The sequence below is a fragment of the Rhinoderma darwinii genome, chromosome 3 (assembly GCF_050947455.1).
Source record: "Rhinoderma darwinii isolate aRhiDar2 chromosome 3, aRhiDar2.hap1, whole genome shotgun sequence".
NCBI classification, from domain to species: domain Eukaryota; kingdom Metazoa; phylum Chordata; class Amphibia; order Anura; family Rhinodermatidae; genus Rhinoderma; species Rhinoderma darwinii.
In genome coordinates, this window is record NC_134689.1 from 322247301 (window position 1) to 322268412 (window position 21112).

The 21112-nt window shown below is 41.1% G+C and overlaps 1 protein-coding gene across 2 annotated transcripts in view; it reads right to left on the reverse strand.

The window, feature by feature from the left end:
- Positions 1–21112, reverse strand: part of PCSK6 (proprotein convertase subtilisin/kexin type 6) — a 241797-nt gene that overhangs the window by 103353 nt on the left and 117332 nt on the right. The gene's annotated exons all lie outside the window — the stretch shown is intronic.

Consider the following 21112-nt stretch of genomic DNA (forward strand, 5'->3'; position numbering starts at 1 on the left):
CAATGTACGGCTCTTGGAAAACTGGCAAAAATCTCCGAAAAGCTTTAATGAGAGCCATGTAAGATGTCACTCTGAATTCCTAGAATTTGGTAACTAAGAAATCTGTACAGAGAATTTATATTAAACACAACAGTAGAGGAGAACTCAAAAAACAAACAAAAACCAGCAGTAAATATTTCTTAAGGGCGATGATTTTAACGACAAGTTTTTATGGGAAACTGCAGCTCAGAACACATGTGTATTGAGTTGATCAGGCTACATTACACAAACCTGATATACCTAACAGTCATGCAGGTAGGGCTGGGCAATTAATGGGAAAAAACCCCCAAAAAAACTGCAATTCAGCGCAGATAACCAACGTCGTCTTGCACATTACGGTTTTTTTTCTCCCCAGTTTCACCTGTATTTGCATCTTCAGGACACATACTGTTGCATCCAATGGAGCAGGGGGCCAGTCAGCTCCCTCCTCTACCATAAAATATGTAATGCTGACATCTTATGGCTTGGCGCAGACAGGAGCGTTAGCGTTAGGGGAGTATGTATTTTATTATTTTTTATCAGGCACTATTGGGGCATTATTCTGTGTGAGGTCAACTATGAGGACATTATACTGTGTGGGGTCAACTATGGGGCATTATATACAGTAGGATCAGGGGATATAGATTAACTGACGGATCAAGCAAAAAGGGGTGTGGAATAAATAATCGATCATTAGAGGTTACATGTTCTATTAATAATGATTTTGATTGAGGTCATAAGCGTCCAGCCCTACTGTCACGTACACACCTACACAGAATGTGAAGTGGGTGCCGGGCTTAATGTATTTTCAACCTCGCACTCACTTCACGGAGGTTGCAAATTGAGCGTAAATCACACCCCAAATTAGTCCACACACAATTCACTGTTACCATCTACATATGTACCAAACACACACAGCTCTAAGTAGCAGTCAAAAGCTTAACACCAAGAAAGGATATGGACAAAAAAGGAACTTAAAGTTTTAAAAGGTAACCCAGAAGATTTTAGGTAATTAAAACATACACCATGCTTCTGTAGTGTTTTGCAAATACCTTTGTTCCCCAGTAATTGACCACATTACTATTAACAAAAATAACTTATAACGCACGCCCGGAGTCATTGGGGCGTTGAAAAAGAGGTGGGAGTCATGGTATTCCGGCTGTAATCACGCCCATTCTGCCTGGACCGAAGTGCCACTCGGCAGAGCTAGCGATGACTTAACACCCAGCAGGACATCAATCGCGTCAGAACAGAGACTCATCCCTTCTGCAACACCACAATGACTCAGAGTAAGCAAAATATATAGTCAATTTTTTTTTCCTCACGCATTGTAAAACGTCAAATTTCAAAAGTGGCAAGTCTGCAAAGGTATTTGCAAGTACTATAGCAGCATGGCATCTGTTAAATTGACAGGTTTCCTTTAAAGGGGTTTTCCCATCAGAGACACCTCTGGGTCCCGCACCTCTCTCTAGAACGGGGCCCCCTAAACCCCATTCTACTGCTCTGAGTTGTGGTTGAAGCATGTGATTTCCGACCATGAATTACGGAATCCACGTAGCTTGCATGACTCCGTAATTCATGGTCGAGAATAACACGCTTCAACCACAACACAGCAAGAGAACGGGGTTCAGGGGGCTACATTCTAGAGATAGGTGTGGGACCCCCATCAGTCATATGACATACTGTGGATAGGTCATAAAATGTCTGATGGGAAAACCCCTTTAAGCTTTAATACAAGTGCAATGCTTCAATATAGCAAAAAAAACAAGAAAAAAAAAGAAAGACCCAAACACTTACAACCCTAGTCTCTTCTGCTTCCTTGAGGGTAGGGAGAACAAGATATGCAGACCTCAGACTTGGGATCTAAACCCCACAAGTGAGCCACTTTTTATCGTCTAAGTCATTTAACTCTGATGCAAATGTGAACCCTTAGTTTTTTTTTTTACTTTCAAGTGATTACAGCTGATGCAAAAAAGTATCTGTTGCCATCAGGCTTTTTTCTACATTTTTACTACAAAACCATTAGTTGTCAGTTTTTACCATCCGTTTTAACCACAATGGTCCATCAAAAAGTAAGTCTAAGGTCTCAAAATGTGCCAATTTTTTCAGAGTGGTGCCTAGTTTGTGATAGATTGGATATATGATAGATTAGATGCATCTTGTGTACTTTTCATTTCACAAAACTTCTGATGTGATCCTGGCATGTCAGGGCTCTCCTATGCTCCGGCCTCGGCGCTACACTGAAGTCTGAGACACACATTGTAATGTAACGTGTGTCATTCAGTGCTGTACATTGCAGAGGCCAGTGCCGAAAGGGAGAGCCCAGAAGGCAGATGCTGTCCACTCACCTCTTCAAAGCAGCCTTGTGAACCTGCAAAAACGCAAACTGCCAGCCCTAACTTCAGGAAATAGTTTTTGGCGCCCTTACAGCTACCCAATCCCACCCCACGCTGGGATTGCGGTTTCTATTCACATGACAAGGTACGTGTGTGGGTTGTTTAAAAACAGCTGTCTCTGTTCATTTTTGACGGCACTTTTGCATCCGTTCCGTGTTTCCATTTTTAACGGGCGATTGCGACCTGAGTTGCATCTGTTTCACTGTCCTTTTTAAAAACGGATGAATTTCATGTGTAGATAATACCAGTGTCCCAGTAGATAATGCTTCACAGCCTCTGTAAATCATGCCACCCACCTCCCCTCCTGAAAGAGCCTCTGACGTCCCTGTCCATATATGGACAGGGACTTCAGGGGTTACCTCTAGGAGTGGAATCTCCGGCCAGAGCGTTGCAGACACTCTGGCAGAGCATTCCGCTCCAGGAGTAGCCCCCGACGTCACTGTCCATATAAGGAGCGGAATCCCTGGCAATCTCTGGCTGGGGATTCCGCTCCTAGAGGGAGCTACATTGGCACTATCTAGGGGTGGTAGCACTAAATTCCGCTCCTTCCCCTTGGCAATGCTCTGGCCTGGGATTCCCACACCGGGTGCTGCCGGAAGGTGAATGCGGCAGCACCTGGCGTTGATCCGGCTAACAGCTAATTAATATAGGACCTAAAAACGCTGCAGGTAAAGTTTTTGGATCCGGCTCCTGCACAGATGCAGCACCGTATGGTGCCACAACTTGTGTCCCATGTGTCACAACAGATCTCATAAAAAGCTATGGGATCCTTTCTAGCATCAGATTCCCTCTAGCTTATCTGAAACACGCCGGCAGTGAACTGAAAAGGGACAACTTACATACGTGAACGTCCCCTTATTCCTTCGGTCTGGTTTCAAGAGCTGCCCACCACTCTATAGGCAAATAAGATGTTTGTGAATGGACAGTAAGGCAATAAAAGGAGAAGGACCATGAATATTAAATAGATAATTGTCCCTTTATTCACCTCAGTAGGATTCCTCAGTCACGAGGCCCAACAAATCATTTACGCCAGAAAATCTACACCAGCTCCTAACTGGCGTACACTTCACTCTATAGGGCGTAGAAAGGTTATACTCACCTCTTCTCCCCCTCCGGCTTCCTTCCTCATTCCAGCTGGCCTCATACAACGTAATTACGCTGGACAGCGTCAGGGCGTATGTGACGCAGCACTGATGAAGTTTAATTCCTGCATCGCGTATAAGACCCTGACTCTGTTTGGCGAAGGGACCTTGTACAAGCGGTGTTTGAGTGGCGAAGTGACCCGGAGGGGGAGAAGAGGAGTGCTGAGGTGAGCATGTGTTTTATATTTTATGGGGGATGTGGGGGAATGTATCGCATATGGTCGCTGTCATTGTGCTACTAATGTGGCGCACAACCTGGTCGCAAGATGCAACAGTCTTATTGAGAAGCTTTAGACTTGAAACACCAGTCTTAATTTCCCCCCAATGTCTTCTCCAAGTGACAGGCCCTAAGCTCTGGTCACTGCTATAAACAATGGATCAGTTTATCCGGAAATACATTAAGAATTCCTAGCTACTCAGGCCAATTCCAAGAGTTAAATGCCCTTAAGGCCTTATAACGAGCGTTCATAGGAACACTTATTCCCAATCATTGCTCTGTGTAAACATGGCAATGATCAGCCGACGAATGAACAAACGCTCGTTCGACTGATCTGCTCTTTTATGCATTAAAAATCATAGTTGTCGATGTATGTGGTCGAACAATCAGTAACGAGCACGCATACTTAAGCAATCATTGCTCCTTGTGAAAGGAGCAAACGAGCACAGATTAATAAACTGTCACGGATCGGCGCTAGTTGGCACGGCCCATATCAGGCCATATAATAGGACCCTTACACAAAAAATTAAGCCAGTTGTTTACAGAAATATCTTTCATTACATTAACAAGGTTTTTCTATGTCAAAGGCAAGTACCTAAGTATCTAAAACCGATCTATACAGTTAAGAATCATGATAACCAGTAGCCTGTTATATGCAGAAAGCTTAATATAGGATCAGTGTCTATTAAAATGTGTCATCAGAAAAAAACTATTAATATAATGGTGGTTTCTCTTGGCTCAAAATACCCACAAAATCTCTCTCAGACCGGAGCAGGCAAAACTAAATTGGGTATGATCCAACAAATACCCTAAATAACATATATAAAGTACAGTGAAGTTTACCGCTCAGACGGCACTGGTAACAGTCCAATATCATTCAGTATAGACACTCTCTCCCAGAAAAAAAACTATTGTTTAAATAAAGTTGTGTTAAACATAAGAATTAGATTTTTTTAATTTTCTATGTCATATTAAAAAAGGGGGAGGAATCTGACCGCAAACCAAGACAGATGCTTAAACCTGAGCTCCCATTGCACGGGGTCCAACTCTGCCAATCTAGTGGCTCTAATCAGACCAATATGGTGAAACCTAATAAGGATCGCTTCAAGGATTCAAAGAAACCCCTAAATCTAATTGGGGACAGCCCGCAATGTACAAATACCTGAGGAGAAATGCAGTGGCCTCCCAGGCACAGGCTCCCAAATGGCGCCAGAGACGCAGCAGGCGTCAGATGCCGTGGAAGATTCAGACATTGAGAGCCTGTCTGATAAAGCAGATGTGGCTTGTGACCCTGACATTGCTCGTTCATTAAGGCCTCATGCACACGAGCGTAGTGGTGTGCACGGCCGTGAATTGCGGCTTGGACGGCCGTGGAGTGTCACACGCAAGTTGTGGGTCGTGCACATGGCCGCATGTATACATTTCTTGGTTCTAAATATCCTTTATTCTAGTTTTGTTTTTGCTTTACCTCCTATACTGTATATTGACTGTGCTGGGAATCTATCTCCACAGGCTTGTGCATAGTCCATCTTATGTTGAAAAAGGTAATCAACAAAACAATCGCTTCATTTAACAATAGAGGTCTCAAATGTTCCTCAAAAATGGTCACGGGTTATCTTCTTGCTATGGAGAAACAAGACATTTGTTTTCTCCAAGAATCATTTTAGATTTGGTCACCTCCTCACCATGTCACTTACCTTTCTCAAAACACTGGTTCTATAGCTGCTTCTCCGGCTCCTGCTCTAGAGGGGTCAGCATTGCCATTAGCAAGAATATTCCTTCTAAGCACTTGGTCACATATGACGAAGGTTGCGAAACGCGCGTCGAGGTGCTTTGTTCCCAGGTGTCTGGTCTCTTTACCATCATGTCCTCTACAGGTATGTTCTAATACACATGTATGTAATTATGGGGACTTGTTCATATCATGTACCATTACCTAAGCAGTATAACCAATACTCTATTTGTATCCATTATAGGTATCCTGTAGGATATTCAAACTTTATTTTGAGTAATATATATATTGCTAATAGTGAGGAATTGGTATTAATAGCGAAAAGTTTGACTTAAAATGGTATGACACCTGGCTGATTTTATTGTATTGTTTTTAAATGTTGGGCGTATATACATGTAGGGGGGTAATTTTTGTACTATGTATACCAATAAATTCTATTTTATAACTGAAACAGTGTGAAAGCAAGATGTTTCTTTTTGGCTTAATATATATGGTCACATATTCAGACTGGAGATGGTTTTATATGTGTTAAGGCCAAAATCGGTAACACGCTTGTGTCCCTAGCAAATCTATACGCCCCTAAAATGAAGCAAGCAACATTGATCAAGGAGACACTTGGCAAATGTAAGGATTTTGCCAAAGGCATTAGAATAGTTGGGTAGCGTCTAAACACTTGTGTTAAATCCAGTCTTATATACCTCGTGAAGGACATCAGTGCAGTCAGTCTTTTGTACTCTGCACATCTGACATCTCTTAGCGATTGGTACATACCTCCTCCAAAGACTATACATATTTTACAGCAGTTCATAACACTTTCGAGGCTAGATTGTGTATCTCAACTAATCATAGATCTGGTGCAGTCGGTGGACGTTTGTCCCATTACGATATCTGAGCATTCTTCAGCGTCTACGGGGCTTTCCTTTAATGAAATTCCAGCCAAAATTTTGAGTTTGAACAAAACATTAATGGAAAAGAAATCCGTGGTGTCTGCTTGGCTGGCTAAATCTAGTATTATTAAATTATTTGGGAAAAGGGAAGAGAGGAAAAGAACTGTGGTTCTAGTAGGAAATAAAAATAATAAACTTTATTAATATATTTATGTTAAAATAATTCTATCTTTTTCAATGTAGGTCAAAAATAATTAGCAGTGCAGAAGACCCCTTGTCCTGCACTTAAAGAACAAAATTTGTCTTGTATATGTTTAATTGTAAGTTGCTACTATCATACAATATCAAATTGGACTTTATTGCTTACTAGAGTGAGTAAAGATCTGACTACACTGGTATGTTATGTGCACTACGTATTTCAGCACTGGCTGTCAGTCTATGAACATTGTATCTACTGTTCTGTGTACACTGATAGTTGCAATGTTTCTGTTAGTAAATAGATATTGTATCAATTCCTTGGTTCTATGCTATGCACTGTTTGTGTCAATGTTGGCTAGCTAGTTCATAGAAATGTAAGGTTATTTAAATGCTCGTATTTACTGAAAAAATCAGCACTTGCTGCTAGTTGATATTCTCAAGATTGAATTACTGTTGGAGTATCGTGCTAGATTTTATAAAGTGTCTATTTTACAATTGTTATGTTAATATAACAGTCCACATTTGTTTGTTATGCCACGCTGGTCATTTCTACCAGAAATAGCAGTGATGCGGTAACCTGTGTGAATGAGCACTACAGGGAGTGCTCTGATTCTAAATTGCTCAATGTCAGTTCCCACCCTGCGTTTGTGAGAAGCTGTGAATAGCAAGACTCTAAATGACGGCACTTTATAATGTTAGAATGAATGAAAGGTTTTGTGTTCCACTTTTGCAAGTGACATGCACCTACGATCCTCGTATTAGGGAACAGCAGCTAGATTTTATAAAGTGTCTGTTTTACAATTGTTATGTTAATATAACAGTCCACATTTATTTGTTATGCCACGCTGGTCACTTTTACCAGATATAGCAGTGATGCGGTAACCTGTGTGAATGAGCACTACAGGGAGTGCTCTAATTCTTAGTTGCTCAATGTCAGTTCCCACCATGCGTTTGTGAGAAGCTGTGAGTAGCAAAACTCTAAATGACGGCACTTTATAGTGTTAGAATGAATAAAAGGCTTTGTGTTCCACTTTTGCAAATGACATGCACCTACGATCCTCGTATTAGAGAATAGCAGCAATGCAGTGATCTAGCTAGGTAGCCTTTACGTAGGTGAACTTAGTGAGTGCTATAAAATTAATTAGAAATGCACTTGCTGATGTGCTCTATTAGTTATCTGCTCTCTGTTTATTATCACCGTGTTCACGGAGAGGCAGTGAATAGCAGCACAATGTTAAATTAGCTGGCCTTAATACGTCAGCTGGCTTAGTTAGTGCTGTCAGGGATTTTACCCTGCAGCGTCTTTCAGGATACTCGCACCACTCTCCTATAAGGAGCAGCGCTTTTGCTTTTAAGTCGTTGCCGACTATTGATTGATATTTGTAGGTAGCATTCGATTAAGCTAGGACCTTCAACATTGAATTAGTTAATATGTCTGGACACCCGACGCGCGTTTCGCCGGCATTCCGGCTTCCTCTTGGGGTCTAGTATTCTAGTAAATCTAGTATTAATAGCAAGAGCCCATCTGTATTCAGTTAAAAGAACCATTAGCGACGCATAAAGTGTACATCCAGGGGGAATTGATCGCTCTAGGTGTCAAAGTGAGCATTCAATATCTTCCATTGTTCTGTACGTACACACACACACACACACACACACACACACACACACACACACACACACACACACACACTTCTAGGCCCAGGAGAGCTTACTGACCTAAGGCTCAAATTGCAAAATAATTTTAAATTCTAAAATTAGCTAAACAATTTCAGTATGCTAGTTTTAAATGTTATGCCCATGGGGACAAGTGGAATAAGCTCATGTCACATCTATTGAAAAGGGAAAATGACTCATTCAATCTGTATAGTGACAGATTCTGGTCTGAAAGCCGATCATACAGAACAGATTGTAAAAGAAATAAGCAATTGTCCTAAATTCTTCAATCTAAAATAGAGCCTCTCTCCTTCGGACCCAAAGACACATACCCAAAAAAGGGTAATTTCTGAATTCCCTCAATCTTCTTGCCCTTTCTCAACAGGAATGTGACATTGTTGAGGCCTATCTCCTCTCAAGAAATCTCTAACATTATTGACTATGCTCACGGGGAAAAGCCTTGGACCACATGGCCTTCCGATAGGCTATTATAAATAGTTACTGCCTACTCTTCCACATATGACGAACTGGTTCTTGGCATTGCTAACTGGGACACCTCACACCAGGCAGGCTCTAGAGGCTATGCAAGCAGGATCGTGCATGCAATTCCATACACAAGGATTATTTTGGTCCTTCTCAGCCCGTATGCGGAGGAGGCTTTTGATAGTTAGTTTTCGCTTTCTGGAAAAGATACTTCGCAAGTTTGGATTTCCTTCCAATTTTCTCTGCGATTATGTCATTAGACAACAACAAAAAGTGCAAATATCAGGGTCCATGGCATTTTGTCTTTTGCTTTCACCATACAAAATGGTACTAGACAAAGTTTCCCCCCCTCGCCGAGCCGCTTTATCCTGGTGATTTGAAAACATCCCTTGGAGGGCCTTAAAACTAAAAATGTCCATCAAAATGCAGCATTTGCTATTCTGCTTTTGTGGATCACAAGCTCCACCTTTGTTTTCACACATATATTGGAATTATTTTGAGCATTTTGGTAGGCTCTCCAATTTTAAAATCAACTATTCCAAATCTGAAGGGAAGGATGTCCAGGTCACTGAGCAAGAAATATGATTGATCCAAAGTACTTCACCTTTTAAATGGCAACCCTCCAAAATTACATTTAGGTGTACAATAACTAGAGATCGTAAACATCTTTTCCAAACTATGTGCCCCTATTGAATAAAATCAAAATGCTATTTCCCTACCATATGTGCCATGAATAGAAAGGAAAAACCTTCTGAAGTCTCATATTACCAAAGTTCTTATATATGATACAGATGCTACCAGTACATATCCCAAAATATTTCTCTTCAGGTTGAATCACTATTTACTTAGTTCCTCTGGAAGGGGAATAAACCGATATTAGCTTACAATAGACACTAAAAAAAATAAAAATAAACTTGAGGGTTTGGCCTTCCAGATCTATTAAATAATTATAATAGGGGCAGTCTCAGATTTCAGGCTGTGTCCCAATGTCCCTGGCGGCCATGTGCATTCAGGAAAACTCATACAAGCTCTTAACTAGATGGTATGAAACCCCTGCCTCCTTGAAACAGATGGGACTAGTGCCTTCAGATGATTGTTTCCAGTTTGGGTACCATGGTGGTTTAAGGTGTATATTTTCTGGTCATGTCCAGCATTCCGTACCTACTGGGGCACAGTGGAAAACTGATCCAAACCGCCCGCGACCTAGCTGAATCTCCAACTCTTAGATCAGCCCTATAGCTTCCTCATTTCAAATGGTCGCCAGCAAAAAATAAACAGGCCACCCACCTCATAAAGGCAGCAAAGTTACTTTACTTATCCCATTAAAGTGGCTGTGTAAGGACCCTCTGGTAGTGGATCTTCCATGTAATAAGGTCGATCAAATATACCGAATGGAGGAATTGGCTAGCAGGGAATCGAGAACACTAAATTCACTAGTCCTAACATCTTGCAGTTTTCAGTCTAACCACTGAGCTTCACAATAGACTGTTCTGTAAAGATCACTTCTCAGCACTAATCTTATCATCATAGGCAGAAATCAAATGAGAGGTAACACCTCTATATAGAGAACATAGGATCCAGCATTGACAATAGGTTATGACAGCTCCCTTCCTGGCGCATTGTTTCACTATCGGGTTTAAAAAAAAATGTCAAAAAATATATATGCATTTTATAGTCTGACTTTTCCAATCTAACTCCCTGTATACATCAAGTCCATAGATTACATAATGTAATAAACACTTAACTAATTCCTTGACTATTTGTGGCGCAAAGTTCGCGGGCGTGCGCTATCCATTCCCCCTTGCCATCGGACATAAGGCCGAGTACGTGAGTATTCATTTTTTTATCACATGCAACTTTTGGGAATTCTTGCAGCGTCTGCTAAATTCCCCTGTATCAAATACTGAAGTGGTTCTAAAGCACCTCTATCAACCACCAATTTGTGGAGTTGTACACTGTTTTTAGGCTTTTACCAGTACGAAATTTTGCTGTATCTCAGTATTATGTTGGAAGTTGACAGCCTCTACTCAATTCCTTCGAACTGTCAGTCAGGAATATAAAGGTGGTGGGTGAACGAACGGCCCTTTAAATCTGTTGCAGCAAATAGTTATTACTGACTAAAATGTACTACAAGAGGCGAGCTTTGCAGTTTTTGAACAGTTGGGTGCAAAGAAGAACTCATGCAATAGAAAAGTGGTTTATTATTCTGTCCATCTGAGAAATCCTTTAACAACTCCTAGGAATTTTCCATTATCAGAGTGTAAAACAGATTTGCATGTATAAATGCTATGTCCCTGAGCGGTCCTATTTTCACAGCTGTTTTGCTCAACCATATCTTTGCAGTTTCTGGGAAAACTGAGTGACAATTAATATGGCCTCCATTAAAGGGGTGATCTTATTAAGTCAACGCCTTTTCAAGTGTCCTCTTAGGATGCCTTATGTTCTTTCAGGATTAGGACATCACTCTATTAGCCAGAGCAAAAAGAGAATACATAAAGTGTTTCGTTCTGGAAGAACTGGCTATTTGAATCACTGGCATGTAATGCTACATTTCCCCTGCAGAACAATTATGGCTGTCCTCAACAATTCTCATTTGGGGGGTTTCTAAAGTCAGGCGCGCGGTTATCAGCCAATTTCCAGGCCAGCATCAATCTAGAAAGTGTTTCTCTTGAGAAGATAGCCCCTTTCTAAGCTCCATTGGGGTTGCTATCCAAGTTTATCTAAAGTCCAGAATGTCAAAGCTCCATAACAATACACTAACCCATCAGTAGGAAATGCATGACTGCAAAACCATCCAGGATAACTCTTAGGCCGAATTTAGACAAATATACGCTTGTATTTCAATGGGGACGTTCACACGGCTATTGTCTCAATGTACTGTGTGAAGAGTCCGTTGACAAATAGAACATTTCCTATTTTGTTTCGTTTTCACAGATCCCTCCATAGACTCAAGTCTGTGAGGATCCATGAAAACGGGGGCACCTCAAAGGTGAAAAACTTAATTTTTCACGTCAGTTTTTCCACGTTCCTGTAAATCTGGCCTCAGTAATAACACTGTTTTTTGTCAATACCAAATAAAGGAGTGTGGGGGTAAACGTGTGTGGGGGGGGGGGGGGTCCTTTCTATGACAGTTTTCTTGCATAGAGGAGTCGCAAGTGGGACCAAGAGTCGCAGTTTGCAGCGTTTGAACTTTTTATAACTGATAAAAATGGTGGGCACAAGAATACATTGTATATTTGGGTGCTCATTACCACATATTGTATAACAAATGCAAGACAACTCCTAAGAGACTGACCTGGCACACCAATATAGATGCAAAGGTAACATACAAAGTTTATTTAGACAATAAATACCAAACATGTGAGCTCAAGGGATAAAACATTAGACACCACGCACTCCTCCCTCATTAGGTAATCCAGTACATGAACAAACCTCCTATGGATGCTAACTATGATAAAGTACAAGGGGTATATGTAAACGAATACGAACTGCCCAAATAAATTTTATATATATTAGTTTACTTTTCTTTTTGGTTATATTCGATCTGATGTTATAGTAGTGATCACCCACCAAATACAAGTAATATATAAAAAAAATAGTTTTATTACGAGGGTTGATCAAAAGAAATTAGTTTAGTATATATTTGCCTGCAACCAAACTGAATGACCAAAAAGGCAAGTATGTAGTAGTATGACGCCACCCCTAGACGAAGGCAAGTGCGCGTCGGGATGGACGTCTATCAATCGCTCTAGCACCTTATGGGTCAGTATGGTCATTTATTCTCTAGAATCATCTTGTGATGCAGACTATTATTGAACATTTATTTATATACAAACATTTGTACATTTTTGTCTGCTATACTTCACTTTCTGACCCAGACTGTGTTTATCACTTTATGTGCAGGAGTTTTTGATGTGCATCTTTCTTTTAGTGTGTCTGTGAACCTTTTTACATGCTCTGTTTTAGTATTCTCACTAAAGATTATATATTTTATATTTGATACATTATAATTGCATTTTGCATCTTTTTTCATTTTTGGTTTAACATCAGATAGAAATTGATCATATCTGGAAATGACAGCCGGTATGAAGAAAAAAAAATACATCCCTGTATCAAAAGCGTCCATCTGGTACCCCATGTGTATCACCGCATTGTCCGCTTCCTCAGGGATCAATACAGGCTGTATTTTTTTTACACCGCCCCTTACCACTCGTGGAAAGGGGGCAGGGCTTCCGAAAAGTGGGTGGGCCGAAGCAGCCCAACAAATTATAAGTTACGCCAGAAAACTAGCGTGAATTAGAGTGGAAGTCTACGCCAGCTCCTAAAGATTTCACTTTACGCCGATCAGACTATCACCCTACCCATCCCTCATTGACAATTAAAAATAAAAAATTATGCTCACCACTACTCCAAGGCTCCCCTCAACATGACGTGGCTCTTACAACGTACGGACGCTGTGCAGCAGCAGGACGTTGTAGGCGATAAAGCACTGATGCAGTTAAAGTGCTACGTCGCATACAAGGGCCTGATGGACCTTGTAGAAGCTGTGCTGGATTGAGGAGGAGACCCAGGAGAAGAGAAGAGGTGAGTGGAGTATGTTTTTTTATTTTATGGTAGTGGTCAATTATGGCGCATGGCCCAGCCGAAAGATGCGACACATTTAGAGACGTTTGTTACTTAATAAAGGTGTCGTACTTTCCTTCATCTTTTCCATAATCTATAGTAATTCTTACATGCATGGTAAAACATGGCAACAACAAGAATTCAATACAACAGGTTATCTAAAACACGGATACAGTTTTGCAGCATAACTTCAGCATTTTTACTCGGGTAGTATTGACATAACATTTCCAACCTGAAAATAAAATACATATTTCAGACACGGTCCGTCAGCCTGGACATTGGGTTTGTTCATCTGTAAATGAAATTATTTGCAGTTTATAGAGAGTTCATTTACAGTGTAAGTCAGTAATAAGAGTGCATTGCACTGTGACCCAACCATAAAACAGCACAGAGCCAGACATTCTCTGCACATGGTTTCCCAACGACATTCAATACGCTGCAATCAGATTAACTATTAAGCACTGTTCAGTTAGAACAGACTAAGGCATTTTAACCCCTTCCCAACATCCACCGCATATATACGTTGTATATATACGGGTGCGGGAATATAGAACAAGTGTGTCAGCTGCATCTTACAGCCGACACTTCAGTGTAACGAGCGGTATCCCACAGTCAATAGCGACCGCGACATCCAAGTGGTTAGGCCCCCAGGACTACCATCTTTGTACAGGACTTCATAGGAGAATTTCAGTATAACGACATACTGCAATACATTAGTATTGCCGTAAATCTTTCGAGCAATCCTATCGCTGGTTCAAGTTCCCTAGTGGACTAGTAAAATATAAAAGTTAAATAAAGTAAAGTTTTTTTGATCTAAAAAAAAAAAGAAAAAAAGTTATCCCCCCCCCACCCGCCAGGAACAATATAGAAAAAAAAATTACATTAACGATAACTCATCGCCGCATCGCTAAAAATCTTAATTACAACATATTATTTAACCCGCACGGTGAACGCCGTAAAAAATTAAAAAAAAGTCAAAATCTGTTTTGCACCCTAGAATTGTACCAATAGAAACTACAGCTTGCCCCGCAACAATAAGCCCTCATACCGCTCAATTGGCGGAAAAAATAAATCAGGTTATTCCTTGTAAAAGTAGTAAAACACTCAAAAAAACACAACAAAAAACCTATATCAATTTGGCATCACTGTAATCGTATTGCCCTGAAGAATAAAGGTAATAGGCCGTTTTTACCGCACGGTAAACTCCATAAAAACTTGACTCTCCAAAAAGACTAAGGAATCACTTTCTTATTCCACCCCACAAAGAATTTTTTCCAGTTTCCCATTATATTATATGTTACAATAAATTAAGCCGTGAAAATCTACAACTCGTTCCACAAAAAAAAAAAGCCCTCATACGGCTATAAAGCATCAGAAAAACAAAAACTTATGGCTTTTGGAAGGTGGGGAGGAAAAAAAAAATAAATAAATAAATCCAAAAGTGAAAATCCCAAAAATGTCTGCGGCGGGTTAAGAATACTTTTTACCCTTTGTGTAGCAAAGAAAATAAATTCTCTATTTCTTGGGAAGGCAGCCACCTAGTATTAGCTATTGGGTTACAGTGGCTGCCTCCTGATCTGCTGGGAAAATTAAAAAAACTGCACTTGCAACCGTCCACTGGAAGCGCCCACAGACAAATTAGCAAGTCTTCTTCATTTTTATGGGGCCAATGGTGGACGCCTTCTTGATCGTAGCGTCTGTCAATGTGGACATCCCCACAAAATGCACCTGGGCTGCAAACAAAAAAGGTACTTGCAGTCCTCTCCCTGCTCCTTTGAGAAGGCAGTAAATAAAAAAACTAAAGAAAACCCAGCTGTGAACAGTGATTCTTGTTTCCCCCCCATTCAGGGTCTGTCTGAGGGGAGATCAGATTCCCATATACTGTACCTCATTTGAGTTTTAAAAGTGGGCAGAGAAAGGAGTTTTTCACAATATTAATGTGACCCCTACAGCTGGCAAGATGTCTTGTTTGAGCCAGACACCCATGGTCTTCAGCCACCAGAGTGAGGCATTTGCCTCTTCTAGTGCCTTTGCCCATAGATTCCCTGAGTTTTAGCCGAAGGTACACTGGAACTCAGAGCTAGTCATGCTACTCCGCTTCCTCGTAGAGAAGACAGTGGTGCAAGCTCCAAATGCAAAGGATTGGCCTTGTTGGGGGGGGGGGGGGGGATTGGTTGGTTGCTCTCCTTCCCAGGTTTGCCGGACTACACCAATGATTTGATCATTCACTTAAATCTATGACTCAAAGAAAATATTTGGCCATCATTGTGGAGTACCAGAATTGGTATTTCAGCAAATTGCCTGCTCTTAGCTGCCTCCCAATTAGAGGCTGCATTGGAATTTCTGGGTCATAAATTTCGATCACGTCAGGTCTTTAAACACCATTAAGTCTATAGGTTCTGCTCCAAACCCATTAATTACCAACTTCACATAGAACGAGGTCTATCGGAGAAGATTAAAGGAAGCAGCAGCCTCTAGGCCCTCCATTCACAAATATTCGACAACTTGTGATGTAGAACGCCTGTTAGATTTCCTCAGTGACTTTTCCCTCACAGATTCCCCACAGAGGGTGTGTGGGTATTAAGTGGTCTGGGTTTTCTAGCTGTGGCTATGGTAGCCAGAATAGCAGTACTCACCCTGGTCCTCTTTAACCCTGGGCGGTCTTCACATAGTGTTAAATGGAAGGAGAATGACAGCACCAACTTAGAATCTTCTATTGATCCAGTGACCCTTGACTGTCTGGTTAAAGTCTTGCAGGATTATCTTAAATTGTCTAAACTTCAAAAGACAAGCGATGAACTTGTTTATCACCTCGAGCCAGCGTTAGGGCTCATTCAGACAAGCGTGTATCTCGTCCGTGTGATGGCCATTAAAACGGCAGTCCCACGAACTCATGTATTTCAGTGGGGCCATTCACACAACCGTTGTTTAACAGAGCGTGTGAAGGGTCCGTGAAAAAATAGGACATGTCCTATTTTCCTGCATCCCTCCATAGACTAGTCTACGTGGGATCTGTGACAACGCATTCTGCACGGGTGCATCTCTGACGGGAAAAACTGCAGTTTTTCACCTCCGAAGTTAGCTACGTTCGTCTGAATGTGGCCTAGCAGGAAGGTCTCAATAAATGCCACAAAATGGTTGATCCTCTTTGCAATGAAGGCAGCAGGCATTTATGCCGCAACCTTTCAGTCACACTCTTCAGAAGCGCTGCATCTTCTTGTTCCACAGCTAGGAGCGTTCCTTTTCTGATCACTCAAAATTGCAAGATGGTCTTCAGAGCACTTTTAATAAATTTTATTGATGTCCGTCTAAAGCTTAAAGAGGCTCTGTCACCACATTATAAGTGCCCTATCTCCTACATAAGGAGATCGGCGCTATAATGTAGGTGACAGCAGTGCTTTTTATTTTAAAAAAAACTATCTGTTTTCACCACTTTATTAGCATTTTTAGATTTATGCTAATGAGTTGCTTAATGCCCAAGTGGGCGTATTTTTTACTTTAGACCAAGTGGGCGTTGTACAGAGGAGTGTATGACGCTTACCAATCAGCGTCATGCACTCCTCTCCATTCATTTAGTCAGCGCATAGCGATCCTTTTAGATCACTATGTGCTGTCTTATACTCACAGCCTAACAATACTGAAGTGTTTAGACAGTGAATAGACATTCCACAGGAGGTCTATTCACAATCCCTGCACTTCGTTATTGTTTCTGTGTTAGTTACAGCAGAGCAAAGCGTAATCTCGTAACCGGTCATCTACAGTGTAATCTCGCGAGATTACGCTTGCTCTGCTATAAGTGCCACAGAAAAGTAACAAAGTGCAGAGATTGTGAATAGACATACCGTGGAATGTCTATTCACTGTCTAAACACTTCAGAATCGTTAATGTGTTAGTATAAGACTTCACAGCAGACAGAGAGGAGTGCATGACGCTGATTGGTCAGCGTCATACACTGCTCTGTACAACGCCCACTTGGTCTAAAGTAAAAACACGCCCACTTGGGCATTAAGCAACTCATTAGCATAAACCTAATATCGCTAATAAAGTGGTGAAAATAGATCGTTTTTTTTAATAAAAAGCACTGCTGTCACCTACATTATAGCGCCCATCTCCTTATGTAGGAGATAGGGCACTTATAATGTGGTGACAGAGCCTCTTTAACACCTATAACTTGGGGGTTGGTGTGTGCCATTCTATCCAATAGCTGAGCTGATGCTAGGTAAGCGTCTCCCTGACAAACCAAATACAATTTGCAGGAATCTATTACCTGCAAATGGTATTTGTTCTAGGGGGAAAAAAAAAAAAAAAAAAGGTCAGCCAGCTAGCAACAGTGACTTACCCTACATCTCACCGGAGGATAGCCTGCTGGTAGCCTTTGGGGTCGTGGACTGTTCTCTTTAATATCTGCAGGTCAATCAAGAAGCCAGAACAGTGGCACAGTATCAATCGGAGGCAAAGAAATCGGGGTTGCCGGTACTATGCCAGAGATAATAAAGAGCATTTCAGTTTAGAACCAAAACTATATATAGAGATCCTTGATTTCGAAAGACCTAAAAATTAGGTTGCACCCAGTTTGCTTGTTTACTCACCAAGATATATTGGAGGAGGAGTCTATGATAATCTCGTTCCTCAACCCCTTACAGGCACAGCTAAATTTGGCCTTGAGTAAGCAATTTTTAAGTTCTCATCACTGCACTCCAAGAGCCATAACTTTATTTTATCCTTCCGTCAACGTAGATATGCGAGGGATTGCTTTTGCAGGATGAGTATGTACCACAAAATGGCATTAAATACAAGAGTATATTGCATGTAAAACGTATTTATTTATTTTTTTGGAGGGGAAGGTGGGAGGTTTAAAAAAAATAAAAAATAAAATTATTGGTACCATTTTGAGGTACATAGGGCTTTTTTTTCTTACACTCACTGGGTGGGCTTAATAATGCATTAGTGTTACAGTACGGGTTGTTACGGTTTCAGTGATGCCAATTATGTAGTCTTTTTTTATATTTTTTTTAGCAAAAGAGGGAATTTGCTAAGGTGGGGGAATGTTTTTGCTCTTGGTTTATTTGGATTCTTTTCATTTTTCCTCTGCAAATTTTTTTTTAAACTTTTTTTGTCCCACTAGGGGATTTGACCAAGTGATTGATCGCTTACAAAATAAACGGCAATACTCCCGTAAAACTGATAGGCAGGCCACTAGTCACTGCCGGAGGCATACATCCTTGGCAGACCTGGGGGCTTTCCTAAAGAGATGTGAATGGGTTGACTTTGTTCTTCCACTTTAATGTTGCAGTGACTAATGACCGCTGCATCTGAGGGGGTTAAATGGCCAGCATGGGCTTTATTTGTGATCCCGGCCATTGCAGCAGTGTGTCAGCGGTAATACACAGCTCTCTCACCATCTCTGTGCTGTACACACAGCGTTCTGCGCCAACTACATAGTGCTAGTGCTGTAAATGTACGGTACATGTCGACGAGGGGTTAAAGTCTGCCTGAGAACTTCTGTAGTGTGGTCAGTGCCTTTAGTATTCACGATTCTGTGGAGAGGACAGGGAAGTTAGATGGCTATCATGCTTCCTGCAACTGCACTTATTGGTCAGTGTAATATTAGAGCATAACAAGCATAGTTTTGTCAGAAGTAGCAGCAACATCCTCCTGCCTGTGCACGCCATTGTTACTTGTGCATCTCCTACAGTTTGTTACTGAACAGTAGCTGGTATACAAAGGCTTGGTGCCTCAGACAGACCATGGGGTGTCTAGTAATTTGTGGATCCGGATTGCAACTGTCTAATGGTTTGGTGACCCAGAAAGCCCCTGGTGTTGAGCGGTTGTTTCTGGAAAACAAAAAGTTTTACAATCCTGCCCAGATCCTAGTACCGGGGAGCAGAGCATAGCAATGGACTCCAAGAGTTTTACTATAAGGGGATCATCTAAAGGAGGTCACCATGAGGACTGAAATCACACTTCTGAAAACATGTGAACCCATTTTCCTTTGATTCTAATTATGAATATAGCTACACAACACTATATAATTACCGGAATGTAATATGTACACTTTAGCACTTCCACTCTGCTGTGAATCACAAATAATGTAGCACATTTATGTACTTCACACATTATGGTGCATAATCCACATCTCTGTTCATCATGGATAAACTCCAAATAATACATTTTGTGAAAGTTTGTGAAAGAAGCAGCTCCTGGTTTGTAACATAACTAAAGCAGATGTAGAGCTTCCAACTGACCACCATGGATTATTAAGATCAACTCTACAAACACTGATTGTTTATGACCAACTCCAAAATTCAGTAAGAGGAGGCATGGTTAGTTCACACGTACTTCAAGGACTGATGGACCACATTTGCTCTATAAGGACAGATAGGAAATATTGATATTAGTCCAATTAATTCGGCAGGAATTGCATTAAACCGATTGCCTTAAAAAAATAATAAAACTTGGTGTTCTGAAGTGGTTCGTATCCACCAGGTATTGTATAATCTTTCATATTAATCTGAGTGGCGGTGCAACAGAAAAAGCAATGTGTAGCAGTGACCCATTCAAATGACTTGTTTAACCCCCCTTTGCTGATCATTGGAAAGCCGCGCTACTTATCTCTGCCAGGATCTCAGCACATGAAGAACATAGTGAGATACAGAATGAACAGCACAATACACAGCAACCCAACCAAGTGTGACTAATTATTGCTTTCCCCTGGTACATGTTCCAGCTCATTGCCCAGAAGCAGGTGACGCACAATATAGACATCTACAGCTGTGTGTCCTCACACTCAAGGCATCAGAGGAACAATTCAAACCCTGTGAATAGACTTATTTATATACAAACACTACAGCACAACAAGCATTGAGCAACATTAATACCAATTCAGTATTCTCTGGAGCATGGAAATAGGAGCAGGAATGTTGGCAGCTGGCAGCACTATCACAATTAAGGGGCGCTTCGTTTGAAACAACCGCCAGAAGAAAAAAAAAAAAGTTATTGGGCTGTTTCGTGTTTGCGATGTCAAGTGAAGTGACGTGACATTCTGCAGGGCACCAACACAACTATAAAGCTTTACCATTTACTAACAATTCAAGAAGCTGGTGAAAGAGATGAAAACAAATTACATAAATAGTAAAGCAATCAAAGGTGTAACATGAAACTCCTGTGCCTCAATTTAGCAGTTTAACCAGGGAACCCACCTACCACTCATAATACTGGTCTCTTATTTTGTGGCAGAGGGCATTTAGGCCCCCTTAGATAGCAGGGCCCAGGGTGGTGGGGGGTGTGACTGATGCCTCCTTACCCTTTTACCATTCATTTAAGAAGCAGACAGATTTGCTAAAATCAATCAGATTTGGTGAATATGAAAGATTGCTTGGTGGACAGTAACCACCATCTAATAAGGAAAGAGCTAAAAAAAAATGCAAGAAAAAAACCACACAAAAACAAAACCTCTCCTGCTTTTCTGCGATTCCATTTGGTCTCAGTCCAATTAATATTAAGAAATATATAAAGAGTTCTTCTATATGCGTTCCAGTGGATGATCAGCCTACTCCTCCCAATTCTGAGCCTAGCTGTAAGACAACTGGCTGGAGACCACCCAGTACCCCAGTCTGTAGTAAAACACACAGATTATCAAAGAACTGCTACTTTACCAAGCTTTTTCCCAGCCGAAAATGGTGGGGATTCAGCAGGAAAATAACCTGTGTTCACTGCAGGATTTCTGTGGCATGTTCAGGAACATTCAGAAGATTGTTGTG